Source organism: Kogia breviceps, chromosome 3, assembly GCF_026419965.1.
Source record: "Kogia breviceps isolate mKogBre1 chromosome 3, mKogBre1 haplotype 1, whole genome shotgun sequence".
NCBI lineage: Eukaryota > Metazoa > Chordata > Mammalia > Artiodactyla > Physeteridae > Kogia > Kogia breviceps.
In genome coordinates, this window is record NC_081312.1 from 64,585,194 (window position 1) to 64,601,590 (window position 16,397).

Consider the following 16,397-nt stretch of genomic DNA (forward strand, 5'->3'; position numbering starts at 1 on the left):
CCTTCGATAGCTCAGCTGGTAGAGCGGAGGACTGTAGACCCGACACGTGTGGACATCCTTAGGTCGCTGGTTCGATTCCGGCTCGAAGGAGGTGCCCGTCGCTTTTGCGCCCTCGTGAAGGGCACCCCCCCGCCCCCCGGGGCCAAGCCCCGCCCAAGGCCCTGAGGCAGCGCAGCATCCTCTCTCCCCGGCCAGAGGCGGGAAAGCCTTTTTTGGGGGACGCCCGCACAGCCACGTGGGGGCCGTGGCCAGGGAACACGCCTGCGCCTTCCTCCCGCCCGCAGGCCACACGCCCGCCCGCAGCCCGGTTGCTCCCGCCTTAGCGCGCAGCCCCGCCGGCCCCACCGCGGCCCGCGCCCTCTCCACTTTTATTCACCCACCGCCCCCGCTCTGCTCGACACGCGCACATCCCTGCCCAACAGGTGGGCACGCAGGAGCTGCCCACCAAAAGCCCTGGAGGCCGACAAGCACACAGGCCATCACACGGTCAGGGACAACCACGGCACCCTTCCTGGAAACCCCCTCTCACTCCCGGGCTCAGTCCCCAGCTCTGCCCCCCAAAGGAAGGTCACTGTCTCTGTCTCTCCCAGTCACAGCCTTTCAATCTCCCAACCTCTCTCTCTCTCTCCTTCCCTGTCTTTCCCATGGTCTATACAGGTACAGACCCAGGGAGACAGAGAACCTTCCCAACCGTCTTAATCTATTTGTGGGGCAGAACTGCCACCCCGAGATCTTCCAAGCCACATTCTGCCACCCTCCAAGACGCTGCCAATTGTGTACCTGCGCGGAAGCCGACAGCTGAGCAAAACGCAGCAGGGCTCTCAGTGGGCCTTGACAGTGCCGATGAGAACCTTCCAGGTGTCCTGTCAGTCTGAGGACAGGGCGGGGGAGGGGGGATGGTGTGGCCCCCTGGAAACCTCAGCTTTCATATGCCTTCGCACCTATTCTGGTAGCCGCTGGAAGGGTTGAGTTCCCGCCGAAAGAGCAAAGATCGCTCACACTCTGTACAAGGGTGGGAAAACGCCCGCACCCATTCTTCTGCTACATCTGATGCATATAGATAGATGATAGGTAGATAGATAGATAGATAGATAGATAGATAGATAGATAGATAGAAAGAAAGAAAGGGGGTGGGGTGGGAGAAAGAGAGAGAAAGGAAGATGGACAGCAAAAGCACAGGCAGAGCTCAGAGAGCCCTGAGAGCCAGGGGCAATGGGGGCTGATGGCAGGGAGCAGAAGGGTGGAGGGTGGAGTGGTGGGCAGGTGGGGAGCTGCCATCATGGAGGGGTGCTCAACTTCACCTCCTTGCACAAACCACTGGCCTGTGGCTTCTGACCAGCTGGCTACCTTTATTGGGTCCTTAAGGCTGAATTGGCGGGGCCAAGAGGAAGCTGCTGAGGCCCAAGCAGAGAGCACCCAGGAGGCAATGGGCCGGGCTTTCAGCAAGAAGGAGCAGCTTCACCTTGCGGACAGAGCCTGGTTGGGGTGGGATGTGTGGGAGCCGGCTGAGAAGAACGCCGCGGGTGGTCCTTGCCCCTCCCTTCCTGTGGGAAGGAAACGCCGGAGACTCACCGAGGGGAGTCACAGCAGAACCCCGATGGGAACGTGGCTCTCTGAAACCTCGGGGGTCCAGCGCTGCCCTCCCCTGACCCCTGAGCCCACAAGCCCTTTTCCGGTTCTGGTTCTGCCTCTCAAACCGGAGACTGCGTTTCCCCACCCGTCTTCCTCTCCTGGCAAGCTCCTATGGTTGCCCCCGCGCTGCGGTCTCAGCCCTCCTCACGGTCCCACTGCTGACTAAGATGGGCTGACCTGGAGTCTGTGGAGTCTCCGTGGGCCTGGGAGGCCGTGCCACTGCAGTCTGACAGGTGACCTTCAGGAAGAGTCTATTGCTCTGCAGCTACAGAAAGACCTCAGCCTCAAATGTCACCATCTGCAGAGACCAGCGGATGAGGACCAAAGAGAGAACCTCAGGCCTTCGTTGGATATACCCCCGACGGGATGTGGAGGTGTGGAACCCTTGGGAACCCGGCTTTGGGGGAGTGGGCGGGGTGTGTGGGTTTGGGTGACCGGCACAGGGGAGTGTGAGTCTCAGCACGGCCAACTCTTCTTGTCTGGGTGTCACAGAGAGTAGCAGGGGACCTCTGAGGCACTGCCCCTCACCCTCCAAGGGGCAGAGGTGCGGCGACACACCCAGCTGAGGGAAGGCCACTTTGGTGTGGCTTGCCGGGCCTCTGTGGGACTTTTGCTGGGTGGGTCAGCGGTCTTGGGGGGTGGGCACACACCAGGTGGGATCAGAAACGTTTGTAAGGAGTCCAACCTGGACACCTGTGCCCTCTCCCCCTCCCTCTGGACTCCAGTGCCTCTCCAGGAAGTCCGCAGAACCTTGACCTCTCTCAGGAAGCAGCCACCTCTGCCAAAGGAATCGGGGTAGGTGGGTGAAGGAGGGGAGCCAAGGCTGGATATCCATGGGCCTTGTGGAGCCCTGGATGTGCTCTCTCCTGAGAAGCCTGATGGTCCTTCTCCATCGCTCCCCAGTAAACCTCACTGCGACAGAAAGTCATTGTGGGCAGGAGGGCGGAGGGGCATATCAGCCCCCAGGGGAGGCGAGGCTCTTAGGTGGGGAAAATACAAGCCTGGAACATGCAACTGTGCCCCAAAGTAAAGGAATGTACAGTGACTGATTCGGTGGCATGTCAAGCACACAAGAGCCAATTCGAAAGGGTTCCCACTGCCAAATCAAGGTAATGATAATAACGGAATATAATCCACTGAGTAAAATAGATACAGGGCCTAACAGCAATGACACACCAGTTTTTGGTCTCTAAGTATCATTCTCCAACAAAAGGAACCAGGGCCAATAAAAGGGACCAGGGTGGGCTTCCCTGGTGGCGCGGTGGTTAAGAATCCGCCTGCTAATGCAGGGGACACGGGTTCGAGACCTGGCCCGGGCCCATCCCACATGCCCGGGCGCCACAACTCTGAAGCCCGCGCGCCGTGCTCCGCAATGAGAGAAGCCACTGCAATGAGAAGCCCGCGCAGCGCAACGAAAACCCAACGCAGCCAAAAATAAAAATAAATTTTTTTAAAAAAAAAAAAAAAAAAAAAGGAACCAGGGTTCCTCGGAGACCCACTTAACCACTTCTTTGGGTTTTCATCTACATACATGTAAAAATCTGCATGTTTTCCTCCCGTTTAAAAAAATTATTTTTTAAAATTAATCGCTCTGCAAGAGCTTTCTCTAGTTGCGGCGACCGGGGGCTAGTCTTCGTTGCGGTGTGCGGGCTTCTCACTGCGGTGGCTTCTCTTGCCGCAGAGCACGGGCTCTAGGCGCGCGGGCTCAGTTGTTGTGGCTCGTGGGCTCTAGAGCACAAGCTCACTAGTTGCTCCGCGGCATGTGGGATCTGCCCCGGCCAGGGGCAATGCGTGTCCCCCGCATTGGCAAGCGGATTCTTAATCACTGCACCCCCAGGGAACTCCCCCCCGCCTCCTGTTTTATATCCATTTCGTACTCAGGCCCTGCCAGAGACCCTCAAAGGGTAAAAAGTAAAGTTTTGGCTCTCCTACAGCTTGAATCAGCAGAAGCAGTAGATGAAGAGAAGGGGCAGGTGAGAAAAATAAGGTGCTTACACTGGACTTGCATTTTTCCTGCTGTCTGTAAAAATGATCACATTCTCCTAAAGTGATAAGGAGCTGAAAGAGGCCAGGCTGGAGGCTGATGGCGTGGCCTGGTGCGTTCTCTCCCAGGGCTCAGGGACTCTGGGTTTTTGGTTTTGTCCTTAGTAGCTCTCACCCTGGGACTCACGCAAATGGTGTTCAGAGATATTGCTGCTGAAGCTGAAGAGGGAGTGTTCTGTGATTTTTCTGTACGAAGGACACAGTATTTATTCATCTTACCTGGACTCAGAACTAGAACCTGCTGGGGCACCGTTTCCGTTTTGGTTTTTTTGACACCTGAGATCCATGTGATATATAATGTGTGTGTGTGTGTGTGTGTGTGTGTGTGTGTGTGTGTGTGTGTGTGTGTATTATTTATGTGTACGCGTGTTTATGTGTATGTATGTATTATACATATCTAGGGTTTTTTGACTAAGCCCGTCGGCTTGGGGAATCGCAGTTCCCAGACCAGGGACTGCACCCAGGGCCGTGGTAGTGAAAGCACGGGGTTCTAACCACGGACAAGGAGGAAATCCCCTCCGTACTTTTTCTTTGTTTCTCTTCATTTTACTTACTAAACTAGGTGACTTACAATATGTGCTAGCTCCAGGTGTAGTAGAACTTCGGATCGTCTTTCATTATACGTTACTTCAGGATGCTGAATAAAGTTCAACGCTCTACACACACAACTTTCGTTGTTTTATATATACAGCAACTCCATATTCAATCAACCCCGTACTCCTAACTTACCTTTCTTCATAGCTTTGTTTTCCGTTTCTGTGACTGTACGGCTATTCTGTAAGTCTTGCTGGTGCGAACAGCAGTATTTCCGCAGACGCTATATCTTCCTCAGACGTAGGTTCCTGGGTTCCCCTGTCAGGCAACGCGGACGCGGCTGGTAAACTGCCACACAGAAAGACAAACCCACAGAAGACTTGTGCAAAGAAGGAAAACGGGGCTCTCAGAGAAACAAACCAAAGCTCGTTTTGAGTTCAGCGTACAGGAACACCGGCGGAATTCACAGCACAGTACTGCAAAGTATTACAACGTTACACGAGTGCTAAAGTGGGCTCACCGGCTGCTGGTAAAGCCCGTGAAGCATTCAACGCACGGAGACGCTGAGACGACAGTACAAACGACCACCGCACATAAAAACAAAAGAAACAAACCAACAAACGTCTCTACTCTTCCACCAGGTCAAACGTCAGGGGAAAGCGCGAACGCAGTCCCCCACTACCACAAATTATGCAGTCGAGTTTCCCACATTTGGGGAAATCGCAGGGGTCAGCACATCCGGAGTGCAATGAATAAGCCTCGCCCTGGGAAAACCACCTTCGTGATCATGGTATCTCCCCTGCCAGGTAAGTATGAGTTGTTCTCCCCTCCTCGCCCCACACCCTCGCGATCGCCCTCCTCTTCACGCACGCTCACTTCCCTCACGCCCTCTCCGCGCCCTCCGCCCCTGCATGCCCCTCGCTCCGGCCTCACCCACGCCGAGAACAACCTCGAGAGTCCTCGGCTGTCCACACGCAGGACGCGGAAGCCCAGCCGGTGTGGGACCAGCAGCCTCTGCGCGCCTCCATATCTGCATACGCCACGCCCCTCTCCGGAAGTCCCGCGCCTCTAGTCTTTCCCCAAGCCCGCTGAGGACGGCAGGGAGACCGCCGGAGGGATCTGCCCAGAGTCTTCGACTTAGAATGAACATTAGGTTCTCGTTTAAAGTTAGGTGGAGGGGTTTCACTTTTCGCACCGTCTATGTCTAACCTTTTCCCCAGTGGGAAATCGCTACGTTTGGGGGCAGTTAGCCCTCAGGCGGCTTTCTAGTCTGTTACTTTCTCTTTGGCCTGAGGAGCTTAGGGCAGGTTTCCTAGACCTCCAGGTTTCTCTAGATAGGACGCATTGACGATGTTAAGTGAAAAAAATAAAGTGCACGCATATATGTAGTATGCTACCCTTTGTCTATGAAAAATGTGAAAAAAAGAAAATTATACACCGTCTGTCAAAAAGAAACCCAGGAGTGTTAAACCAGAACTGATGAAATTGCCTATATGGGTGAGTGCAAGGAGAGAGTGAGAGTTTTCTCAGCGTACCTTTCTATGTAATTATTTGGGGAACCCTGTTAACATGTTGGATATGTTTTTAAAACACGGGGGGGGGGGGGAAACTTCCCTCGTGGTCCAACGGGTAAGACTCCGCACTTCCAATGCAGGGGGCCGGGGTTCGGTCCCTGGTCACGGAACTAGACCCTGCATGCGTGCCGCAACTAAGGGGTCACATGCCGCAACTAAAGATCCCACAGGCCACAACTAAAGATCCCACGTGCCTCAACTAAGACCCGGCACAGCCAAAATAAAGGAAGGAAGGAGGAAGGAAAGAAAGAAAAACTGCTGCTTAAAAAAAAAAAAAAAAAAAACACAGGGGGAGTACTTCCCTGGTGGCGCGATGGTTAAGAATCCTCCTGCCAATGCAGGGGACACGGGTTCGAGCCCTAGGTCCGGGAAGATCTCACAGGCCGCGCGGGGCAACTAAGCCCGAGCGCCGCAACTACTTCTGAGCCTGCGCTCTAGAGGCCGCGAGCCACAACTACTGAAGTCCGCCCGCTCAGAGCCAGGGCTCCGCAGCAAGAGAAGCCACCGCAATGAGAAGCCCGCGCACCGCAACGAACAGTAGCCGCCGCTTGCCGCGACGAAAGAAAGCCCACGCGCAGCGACGAAGACCCAGCGCAGCCAAAGATAAATAACATTTTTTTAAAAGATACAGGGGGAAAAGACCCTAAAATTGGATATAAGTACAAATGAACCTAACTGTATCTCAGATGACTAGTGTAACCGCACTGGAGTAGAAATAACCAACCGAAATGACTTTTGAACACAGTACGTTGGCCACAACCGTTTTCAACTCTAAAGACAAGAACTGCCAATACTGAAGTGTCCCCTAGTAGGTTGGTATTTCATAGCTATGTGGTCGTAACAGTTTTGTACCAATGCTGTTGTGTTGTAGGATTGAGCTAATGAGTAAATGGAGGCTGGGAGTCATGGTTCTCACTGTTGAAAGGGAGATACAAATACAGAATGGAGGAGGGCGAGGAGGAACCATGTGGTGTTAAGTTGAAAATTGGAATTGAACATATATCAGTATAGGCCCATTATTATTTGTTTTAATTAATTAATTTATTTTTGGCTGCATTGGGTCTTCGTTGCTGCGCGCCGGCTTTCTCTAACTGCGGCGAGAGTGGGGGCTACTCTTCATTGAGGTGAGCGGGCTTCACATCGCGGTGGCTTCTCTTGTTGCGGAGCACTAGCTCTAAGCGCGCGGGCTTCAGTAGTTGTGGCACGCAGGCTTTAGTAGTTGTGGCTCGCGGGCCCAGTAGTTGTGGCTCGCGGGCTCAGTAGTTGTGGCTCACGGGCTCAGTAGTTGTGGCTCGCGGGCTCTAGAGCGCAGGCTCAGTAGGTGTGGCGCAAGAGCTTAGTCGCTGCGAGGCATGTGGGATCTTCCCGGACCAGGGCTCGAGCCCGTGTACCCTGAAGTGGCAGGCGGATTCTTGACCACTGTGCCACCAGGGAAGTACCTGGGCCGCCTTTTTTTGTTTTGTTTTAACATCTTTATTGGAGTATAGTCGCTTTACAGTGGTGTGTTAGTTTCTGCTGTATAACGAAGTGAATCAGCTGTACATATACATATATCCCCGTATCTCCTCCCTCTTGCGTCTCCCTCCCACCCTCCCTATCCCACCCCTCTAGGTGGACACAAAGCACCGAGGTGATCTCCCCGTGCGATGCGGCTGCTTCCCACTAGCTATCTATTTTACTTTTGGTGGTGTATATATGTCCATGCCACTCTCTCACTTCGTCCCAGCTTACCCTCCCCCTCCCCATGTCCTCAAGTCCAGGGTCTACGTCTGCGTCATTATTCCTGCCCCTTCCCCCCCTTTTTTAAAACTTTGTGTCCCCACTTGGGGGGATTTAGTGAGGTGTTTTTGCGGTACGCGGGCCTCTCACTGTTGTGGCCTCTCCCACTGCGGAGCACAGGCTCCGGAGGCACAGGCCCAGTGGCACCGCGGCATGCGGGATCCTCGGACCGGGGCACGAACCCGCGTCCCCTGCATCGGCAGGCGGACTCTCGACCACTGCGCCACCAGGGAAGCCCCCATTATTTTTAATAGATATAGATATGTGTAGGGAAACCCACTGTCCTGATCTTGCTTTCTAAATGTCATTCTCCACTGAAAAGAACCAGGGCTCTTTGGAGAAGCAGATGATTTTCAGGAGTCAGGGAAGGTACAAGATGAGCCTGGACTATCTTGTGCCAGAAAATGCTCCGAAACTTATATGGACATGTCAGAAGGACACAGTAGCCAACCTGAAGGGTCTTTCATAGGCCCAGTATGAGAACAACCAAACATCAAAATAAATGAAAACAGTCATGGATTATAAACGACTAAACACAACCATGAGTTCATGTTGATTACATAGGGAAGGAAGGAAAATTCTTCCTTACAACAGAATGCCAACTAAGAAATGTAGAATGGATGACAGAATCAGAAAATCAACATTTGGCAACCATAATGCAAGTCAACAGTGGATACTAAAAACTATTGGGTTAAGGTTTTGTGATGGATATTTACATACCCTCAATTATCTCCACACAAATTACTTAATAATTACAAGGGGCAAACCTGGTGAACACCCCCAGTGGCAGAGGGTTGCAATACTGGCCCCGGTACCATGTTCTTCTGCAGCACCCTCCCATGTTGACTCTGGGCTTGGCTATGTGACTTGCTTTGGCTAATGGAACATTAGTAAATGCGATGGAAGCAGAAGACTGAAAAACAGTTGCTCGTTGGGAGTTGCTCTCACTTGCTGTCCTGAGACCACCATGAGAAGAAGCCTGACTTAGCCTACTGGAGGATGAAATTATGGGAGTGAAGATGAATCATGTCAACCGAGGGCCCTCAGACTGACCCGCCCCACTGTCCCACGAGCTGACTGCAGCTGCACAAGCGGTCCTACATCAGAGCCGCAGAACTGCCCGGCTCAGCCCAGCTGCAGTTGCTGACGCAAAGAATGGTGAGCAAATAACATGGTCACTATTTTAAATCACTAAGCTTTAGGGTAGTTTGTTACACGGCAGTGGATAACTGATACACCACCTTAACCAAGTAATCAATGTTAACACCACCAATAACTGAACAAACTGACTTCGCGTGCCTGCAGTGTGATGCCCAGAGGAGGACACTGGATTAATCTGATAGGGCTGTCATAATAAAGTACCACAATCTGGGTGGTTTAAAACAACGGAGATTTATTTTTCTCACAGTTCTGGAAGCTACAAGTCCAAACTCAAGGAGTCAGCAGGGCCATGCTCCCTCTGAGAGTCTGGGTAGAACCTTTCCTTGCTTCTTCCTCGCTTCTAGTGGTGACAGTCGATCCTTAACTTGCAGCTACATCACTCCAGTCTGTGCTTTGTTGTCACATGGCGTTATCCCTACGTGTCTCGGTCCTTACATGGCATTTTCCTCTTATAAGGACGATGTTCATATTGGATTAGGGCCCACTCTACTGACCTCACCTTAACTTGATTGTATGTGCAAAGATTCTATTTCCCAATAAGGTCGCATTCATAGGTACCAGGGGTTAGGATTTCAGCATTTTTTTTCGGGGTGGGGGGAGGGACATAAGTCAACATGTAAACAGATACAGTACCATTTATGTCGTCTACGTGTCAAAAATGCACACTTGAATGTAATTATGAGGAAATACAAGACAACCTAAAAACCAAGGATAGTCTACAAAATAACTGGCCTGTAATTTTCAAAAATGCCTGCATAATGAAATAAAACGATGGGCCTGGGGATTATTTCAGATTAAAATGGGTTAAAGAGACAGGATACAGAATGCAACATGTGATTTTGAATTTTCCTTTGCTATAAAGGACATTCTTGAGACAATTGACAGAAATGGAGTAACGTTTCTAGAGTAAATAATAATATCGCATCCATGTTAATTTCTTGATTTTTGTAATTATCCTGGGGTTAGATAAGAAAATGCTCTATTTTTAGGAAACACACACTAAGAAAGGAAACTTCCTGAGACAACCAGTAATCAAAAAAGGGTGCTTGGGACTTCCCTGGCGGTCCAGCGGTGTGGTTAAGCCTCCCCGCTTCCACTGCAGCTGGGCGTGGGTTCCATCCCTGGTTGGGGAACTAAGATCCCGCATGCCCCACGGCGCAGCCAAAAAAGAAAAAAGGGTGCTACAATACGTTTCCTCTGATCTTTTCGCAGTTAGGACCTCAGGAAACCTTCCCTGACCCTATAGTGTCCAGTCCTGTGTCTAGCCTCGCTTTGCTCCGTAGCACCGACCACAGTAGTATAATGCAGCCCAAGGTCCACTGGAAGTCGACACACAATAGTTGAACCATTTTGTTCACGTCTGGGGAGGATCCACTTGATCTCGAGAAAGAATCTTCATGTATGGAAGAGGAAAAGACAAATCCAGGCGGCTGAAAGAGGCAGCCTAGTCCCTCAGGACGAAAACGTGACATTTCCGTGCATTCGATTTTCGGAAAGCATTCAACACCCGTTCCCGGCCCACACATCTACCCCTTGCAGGAACGCTTTGCCCTGATAGTCTCTGTTGGCTTTTCTTTGCTGCTGCAAGATTCGATTACTACACAATCTGAACGAAAGATCATGGATGAGGACTAAAACAATTTCACGTTAAACTGACGACGAAACTCTGATCTTACTATTTAACATTCGATTGACATATTCTGTTCCGTGTCATTTTCACTGAAAGGAAGGTGAGACCACACCCGAGCTCCGACCTGCTCCTGAACTGCAGGGCGCCGGGCGCCGCGAGCTCCTGTCTTCCCGGGTCTCCCCTCCAGGTCCCGACTCGTCGCCGCTCGCCCACGCCCTCCCTCCGGAGACACCGGCGTATCTCGGTCGGGAATTAGTAGGTCCGTATCTCCCGCGGGAAAGAACGGGGCGCCGAAAAGGTCCCGGCAGGGGCGTGGCGTGTGTAGATGAGGAGGTGCACAGAGGCTGCTGGTCCCACTCCGCCTGGGTCCCATCTAGAGAAACCTGGAGGTCAAGGAAACCTGCCCTAGGCTCCTCGAGGCCACACAAGCCAAAGAGAAAGTAACAGACTAGAAAGCCGCCTGAGGGCTAACTGCCCCCAAACGTAGCGATTTCCCACTGGGGAAAAGGTTAGACATAGACGGTGCGAAAAGTGAAACCCCTCCACCTAACTTTAAACGAGAACCTAATGTTCATTCTAAGTCGAAGACTCTGGGCAGATCCCTCCGGCGGTCTCCCTGCCGTCCTCAGCGGGCTTGGGGAAAGACTAGAGGCGCGGGACTTCCGGAGAGGGGCGTGGCGTATGCAGATATGGAGGCGCGCAGAAGCTGCTGGTCCCACACCGGCTGGGCTTCCGCGTCCTGCGTGTGGACAGCCGAGGACTCTCGAGGTTGTTCCCGGGGTGGGTGAGGCCGGAGCGAGGGGCATGCAGGGGCGGAGGGCGCGGAGAGGGCGTGAGGGAAGTGAGCGTGCGTGAAGAGGAGGGCGATCGCGAGGGTGTGGGGCGAGGAGGGGAGAACAACTCATACTTACCTGGCAGGGGAGATACCATGATCACGAAGGTGGTTTTCCCAGGGCGAGGCTTATCCATTGCACTCCGGATGTGCTGACCCCTGCGATTTCCCCAAATGTGGGAAACTCGACTGCATAATTTGTGGTAGTGGGGGACTGCGTTCGCGCTTTCCCCTGACATGTTGTTCGGTTGACTAACAGACATTGAGCGCGTTCTTTGGCGAGTAAGGAGTGAACGGAGCGTTTATCGTTGCGCTTGGGGTGCTGCGGTCGGTACCCGGAGCTGCGGCCGTGACACTGCAGTAGGGTTCGCTCTCACGGCTTTGTAGAAAGACGGGCGTGTACGCTGGGCTGCATTCCAAAGTGGAGTTCCACAGCCGGTTACTGTCTGTTCAGTCGCGTAACTTTCTGCTTTGTCGCTACTGCCTGCTCTACTTACTTTGCTGTTTTAACCGGTAGTCTGAGCCTGAATGTGGTAAGTAGGGGAAGGAGCTGGGAAAGCACGCAGAGTGGCAGTGGTGGTACGTACTGTTGTTTGCGATAATATGAGCGAAAGCAGGCTATCTTAGTACGGATATCGCGTAAGGGTAAACGTCGTTACGCCGCCCTGCGATATCCGGGAAGTGGCATAGTTCTGCCAACTTTGAGAAACACCCGCAGCCATTGGGAACAAAGTTCAGAGCAGGGTGTGGGACTAAGCGGTACGAAACACTATCTGTAAAATCGATAAGTAAAGAGCGTTTACTGTGCAGAGCACATTACATTCGGTATCTTGAAGTAACGCATAACGGAGCACGATCTGAAGCTGTACACCTGAAACTGATGCAGCGTTGAGAATCCCCTCGTTTCATGAGTAGAATAAAAGAAGCACGGTGTTCCCTGAGGGCCCAGCAGTTACGACTCATTGCTTTCACTGCCTAGGCCTGTTTTCAGTCTGCGGTCGGGAAACGAGGGTTGCGCTAGCCGACGGGCACGGACAAAGGCGCACATACGAATATATATGCGCATGCACACATATGTGGGGAAGTTACTGATCTCCGGTTTAAAAACAAAAAACAAAACAGATTTTCTCAGCAGGTTTTCGCTTTGACTCCAGGTACGTTTCGAGTAGTCATACCCAGAGCGAAGCTTATTCATTGCCCTGCGGATGTTGACCGTTGTGATTTCCCCAAGTGTGGGAAAGGCAACTGCACAGTTTATGGCAGCGGGGGACTGCGTTTGTGCTGTTTTTTCGTAGGTTTACTTATTTTATTTATTTTTAAATCTTAGTTACCCTGCTGTGTATTATGTCCTCATGACTTATGAGCGGGATTTGTACCTTTTCACATGCCCTACCACAAATTTTATCCATTTCCCACAGTCTCCACCCTTGGCAACCCACCAATTTGCTCTATGTAGCTAATGTATGAAAGTGAGTTTATAGATACTATTTTCGCTGCGTTGGGTCTTCGTTATTGCGCGCGAGCCTTCTCTAGTTGTGGGGAGCGGGGGCTTCTCATTGAAGTGTTTTCCCTTGTTGCGGAGCATGGGCTCTAGGCAGGCACGTGGGCTCAGCAGTTGTGGCTCGCGGGCTCTAGCGCTCAGGCTCAGTAGTTGCGGCGCACGGGCTTAGTTGCTCCGTGGCATGTGGGATCTTCCCCGACCAGGGCTCCAACCAGGGCTCCACTTTTTCTATAACGTCATCGGGAATGTCCAAGCCCAGGGCTGGTGAGCTGATACTGATACTCTTCTATCCAGAAGCAGCAAAACACAGAATTTCACTTAATTTTTTTTTTTTTTTTTTTTTTTTTTTTTTGGTGCTACGCGGGCCTCTCTCTGTTGTGTCCTCTCGCGTTGCGGAGCACAGGCTCTGGACGCGCAGGCTCAGCGGCCATGGCTCACAGGTCCAGCCGCTCCGCGGCATGTGGGATCTTCCCGGACCGGGGCACAAACCCATGTCCCCTGCATCGGCAGGCGGATTCTCAACCACTGCGCCACCAGGGAAGCCCCCTCACTTATTTTCAAAAATAAATTCATTTATTTATTTTTGGCTGCGTCGGGTCGTCGTTGCTGCACGCGGGCTTTCTCTAGTTGCAGCGAGCGGGGGCTTCTCATTGCGGTGGCTTCTCTTGTTGGGCAGCACCGGCTCTAGGCGCGCGGGCTCCGTAGTTGCGGCGCTCGGGCTTAGTTGCTCCGCAGCAGGTGCGATCTTCCCGGTCCAGGGCTCGAACCCGTGTCCCCTGCCTTGGCTGGCGGATTCTGAACCACTGCGCCACCGGGGAAGACCCTCACTTCTTATCTCGGCAGTTTTCCTTTTAAACACCCCCTCCCCACCGGAAGAAAAACTTCATTTTGACCTCAACTTACATAGTTGTACTACGTAACATTAAGAATATTGTATACACTTTCTCACCCAGTTGGAGACTCACTGACCTACAGGTAGGCTTGACACACTTTCTTTCTTCTCACAAATTTCCTCTCCTGCCATCCTCCACTCTCACCGCATCAACTCCTAATCCCTCAGTCCCTTGCTTCCCACCGCAACCAACGCTGACTCCCCAGGCCATTCCCACAGCCTGGGTTGCTCCTCCTCCTCCGTCTCAGAGCATAAAGCACCATGCGAGGGAAACCCCAGACTGTCCATTGCTGGCTTGTCTCTGCCACTAGGCGTCTTCCCCGTCGCACCTTTGAGGCCCTCAGGCAGGAGATGGTTAAGAAGTTTTATGAATGCCACAACTCACCAGGGCTGGCTATTTTTATCAGGGACTAGCAGTGAGCTATGGAATAAACCTTTCAATTGTTCTGGACGTACAAAGTAAATCTCTCCCGTATGACCTCGACGGAGTAACACACATTCTTTCCCTTATCTGTACGTTTTGTTAGTGAGAAGACCCTCGGACAGTCATCAACTCATTAATACATGTGTTTAGCAAGCACCCCTCACCTCCCCACACTCACGTGCAGCACACAATTGCTGCTTCCTGTCTACGCCCACCCCGTCAGTAAACCAAAGGGCCAAGGGATGTACTTTCCACTGTACTTCTTTCCCAGAAAAAGGCCACCTCGGTAGAAACACATTAGCTGACGGATGTGTGAAAAACTGTGTACCTTTTTGCTCTGAACTTGCTAGTTTTTTAGCATTTACACAGGATCTTCACATTTCCAAAGCACTGTACCAACATTTATTAATCCTCACAACACCCCTGTGAGGTAGGTCAATATGTCTTTTATGGCAGAGAAATAGGCAGAGAGGTCGAGTGAACCTTGTCGTTTCCATCGAGAAATCACTATGTTTGGGGGTAGTTAGCCCTCAGGAGAGTTTCTAGTTTGTTACTTTCTCTTCGGCTTGTGTGGCCTCGAGGAGCCTAGGGCAGGTTTCCTTGACCTCCTGGTTTCTCTAGATGTACGCCACGTCCCCTGTGGTGGATGTGGGACCTATTAATTCCCAGCTGAGACACGTAGCCCTGGTCGGGGGTGGGGGTGTGCGGCGAAGAGTCGGGACCTGGAGGGGCGATGGGGACGGCTGGGGTTTGGGGCGCGTGGTGCCAGGCATTTGAGGGTGTGAGTCGGGGCTCGGGTCTGGTCTCGCCTTCTGGTTTTGGTTTCGCAGCCCGACCGAACTCATCCCCACTAGACATGGTTATTATAAGGACCTTTCCCTCCTCCCCATACCCATTAAGCATTTACGTAGTAAGATTTCCCCAATCAACTTAAAAGTGACCGTTTTGTTTGCGGCGTCCTCTTGAGTTAGCGTCTCATCAACCACTTCAACACATGAACTGCTTCAAAACACACAACTAAACCTGGTGAAACCTAAAGGAAAAAAGTCAAGATTTTAACACTGAAGTAAACAGGGCAAAGAATTACTACAAACTTCTTCCACTTTGTAAATTGTGCAGTGCTGGAGTTAAGTATATAATACCGGCAAACACAAAAGTTTTTATTTTATTTTGGCCGTACCGCGTGGCTTATGGCATCTCAGTTCCCCGACCAGGGACTGAACCCTGGGTCAGGCAGTGAAAGCCTGACTCCACTAGGCCACCAGGGAACTCCCTCACAAAGTATTTTAAAACACTTGAAACATTTAAAACACTTAAAATTTGTTTAAAATAGTCGTTTATGTTTAATAGTCGATTCATGAGTTCTGAAATAGTCCATTTAATTCATTGAACTCTCCTTTTGTTTTTAGACGGTGAGACAAACACACTTTTGTTATTTTTTTTTGTGCCGTGCCAGGCATGTTGCAGGATCTTAGCTCCCCGACCAGAGATTGAACCTGAGCCCCCTGCAGTGGAAGCGCGGAGTCCTGACAACCAGACCACCAGGGAATTCCAAACACAATTTTTAAGACTGTAAACTGAGACCTTTTATATCCCAGCTACTCTGCCCATTGAGAGGTGTATCTACCTCTCTCCTGGAATCTGGACTTAGTGACTAGGCTGACCAACAGCATGAGGCCAAAGTAATGTTCGGGGGATTCTGAGGTTAGGTCAGCAGAAGGCTTGCAGCTTCCTTCTGGGTCTCTGAGGACCCTGTGTGGGAGACCTGAGCTGTGAGTGAGAAGGCTGACAACTCTGGGGCTGCCATGTTGTGAGGAAGCTGCTGATTTACAAACTGACTCCCCTCCCTCACTAAGGAGAGAGTAAAGAGGCAGGCCACTCTAAATTGGTAGATGGCAGGTTTAAGAGGCAAGGGAACTTACTAGGATTGTCTTGGGCGCTGAAAGAGTAGAAGATCTCTATCCCGGCCAGCCAATTCTTTTAATTTTTTTTAAGGTCTCTTTTTTAAAAAAAAAATTATTTTGGTTGCGCTGGGTCTTAGTTGCAGTAGGTGGGCTCCTGAGTTGTGGCTCACTGGCTCCTTAGTTGCGGCATGCATGTGGAATCTAGTTCCCTGACCACGAATCGAACCTGGGCCCCCTGCATTGGGAGTGCAGAGTCTTATCCACTGTGCCACCAGGGAAGTCCCCCAGCCAATTCTTAAAAGTTTATACAGAAGCCTTAACTGGGTTGTCAGGTATACTGTCCAGATGGTCTCAACAACACCCTACTCCCTCAAGGCTTCATCATTCGGACAGTTCCCACTGTCTGAACAGGGGAGGAACAGGAGGGGAACAGGAGGCAGAGTGTACATTGCAAGGATAGGGGAGCAGGTGAGGAAACTTGATTGCCTGAG

At 51.6% G+C, this 16,397-nt stretch overlaps 1 protein-coding gene and 3 non-coding genes across 8 annotated transcripts in view; 3 read left to right on the forward strand and 1 right to left on the reverse strand.

Moving 5' to 3' along the window:
• On the forward strand, positions 1–90 carry TRNAY-GUA (transfer RNA tyrosine (anticodon GUA)). Its single transcript is given in 2 exon segments — positions 1–37; positions 55–90. It is a non-coding gene; the product is annotated as a tRNA-Tyr (tRNA).
• A 4,769-nt stretch (positions 91–4,859) lies between these two features.
• On the reverse strand, positions 4,860–5,023 carry LOC131753886 (U1 spliceosomal RNA). Its single transcript, XR_009334954.1, has one exon. It is a non-coding gene; the product is annotated as a U1 spliceosomal RNA (small nuclear RNA).
• Positions 5,024–11,032: 6,009 nt separating this feature from the next.
• EAPP (E2F associated phosphoprotein) overlaps positions 11,033–16,397 on the forward strand; it is a 70,778-nt gene continuing 65,413 nt past the window's right edge. Inside the window, exons 1-2 of one of the 5 annotated variants that reach the window (XM_067028586.1) lie at positions 11,087–11,133; positions 11,445–11,718. The gene's annotated coding sequence lies outside the window, so the exon portion shown is untranslated. Of the gene's footprint in view, positions 11,134–11,444; positions 11,719–12,339; positions 12,477–16,397 lie in introns of those variants that run through there. The other 4 variants (XM_067028587.1, XR_010839578.1, XM_059056536.2 and 1 more) reach the window with 4 other exon arrangements.
• Positions 11,257–11,420, forward strand: LOC131754220 (U1 spliceosomal RNA). The gene has a single exon (XR_009335250.1). It is a non-coding gene; the product is annotated as a U1 spliceosomal RNA (small nuclear RNA).